The sequence below is a fragment of the Eumetopias jubatus genome, unplaced genomic scaffold (genome assembly GCF_037043125.1).
Source record: "Eumetopias jubatus isolate StellerSeaLion01/CBP00866 unplaced genomic scaffold, mEumJub1_p1.0 scaffold_1, whole genome shotgun sequence".
In the NCBI taxonomy this organism is placed as follows: Eukaryota; Metazoa; Chordata; class Mammalia; order Carnivora; family Otariidae; genus Eumetopias; species Eumetopias jubatus.
In genome coordinates, this window is record NW_028274807.1 from 88186007 (window position 1) to 88187640 (window position 1634).

General features: G+C 35.1%; 1 pseudogene; it reads left to right on the forward strand.

Moving 5' to 3' along the window:
* The first annotated feature begins 996 nt into the window (after positions 1-996).
* LOC114206916 (cytochrome c oxidase subunit FA4 pseudogene) lies at positions 997-1245 on the forward strand (annotated as a pseudogene).
* The last annotated feature ends 389 nt before the right edge of the window (positions 1246-1634 follow it).

Here is a 1634-nt window from a genome sequence, read left to right on the forward strand (position 1 = left end):
TCGTATTTTCTTAGCTTGGGGATTTTTAGTTGGTTTCCATTTCAGCGAGAAGGTAGGGAATTGGCAGATGGAAGGGAGAAAATAGAAAACTCAGAGTAGATTTCAGTGGGGGAAAACAATAGTTTTATCATTCATTTATCTGCATCTCCTTATCTATATAATTTTATAGCTTTATTTTTTTTACATATTTTATGGAGGAATTAAAGACATTTGCAATAAGAATATAAATAAAATAAATGTTAGTGCAGAAATAAAAAAGACAGGTCCAGAGAAAACATAAAAGTAGACAGACAAGTCAAGAGAAAAAAGAACACACATATGCAAGTAATAATGATTTATCAGGTTATTGTAAATTACATTTAAATTTAGCTCTCAGTTTTCTTGAAATAAATTTGGAAAGATATAGTCAGTGACACAGTTTTTGTTATCAGTGAAGAAGATGTTTGTCATTTGCTTAGGGAGTCACGCTTCTCCCAGCAGTAAGTTAGAAAATATGTTTTTCACTTTGGTTTTTATGTGGGGAGAGCTGAGTGATTTGGTGGATAGTGTCCAAAACAATATTTTAATAAAAATAAGGATAAAATAAAATAGCTATTTCCTTTAACTCTAAGATGAATGTTGACCTCATGAGATTATTTAGTGAACAATTAAGGCAATAAATGTTGAAATTTGTATCACTTGATGTAGCATAGAAATTAAGATATGCAAAGATGATAAAACATTTTATCTCCTTCAAATAAATATCACTTCCTTTAAACAAACTTTCAAGGATAAAGGTAATCACTTTGTTTAACAAAACTTTCAAGGACATGGATAATTTGGGATTGTTGTATTGTCTAATGAGGGCTTGGAATGCTTGTGTCTGGTGTTATTATTTGAGGGTGCATGTACTTAGCTTAGAAAGCTGGTAAGTGCTCAGTGTATGGATTGCCTAGTGCAGGGCCTTGCAGATTTGGATTTTTGTCTTCTCCTGGCCTGGAGGCCTCTGCCACAGCCATGTTATGCCAGATCCTTTGTCAGAACAAGAAGCATCCAGGCTTGATCCCCCTTTTCATATTTATTGGGGCAGGAGGTAGTGGAGCAGTGTTGTATGGCTTGTGCCTGGCATTGTTCAATCTAGATGTCAGTTGGGATAGGAAGAATAATCCAGAACCCTGGAACAAACTGGGTTCCAGTGATCAATACAGGTTCTACTCAGTGAATGTAGATTACAGCCAACTGAAGAAAGAAGGTCCAGACTTCTAAATGAAATGTTTCACTATAAAGTTGCTTAGAATGAAGACCTTCCAGAAGCCATCTGCACGATTTTCCACTTATCCAGGAAATATTTCCTCTCTAAATGCATGAAATCATGTTGGTGTATTGTTGTTGGGGTTTACACTGATTAATATCTGAAACTTGAAGAAAAAAAAGGAAAGCTGATAAGCAAGTTGGTATTCTTTAAATAAAACTAAATAATCTGGTTAGACGTCCAAAAAGTTGTTGGGTTTTTTTAAGAGCAGAGGGTGAGGCAGTCTGGAATCAGACAGAGTAAGCTGCTAACAATGGTTACCATTGGTAAGAGAGTTGGAAGCATTTGTCTATTGTTTGAATTTTCTATGTTGCTATCCAGATGGTGGGATTGTGTTCACTTC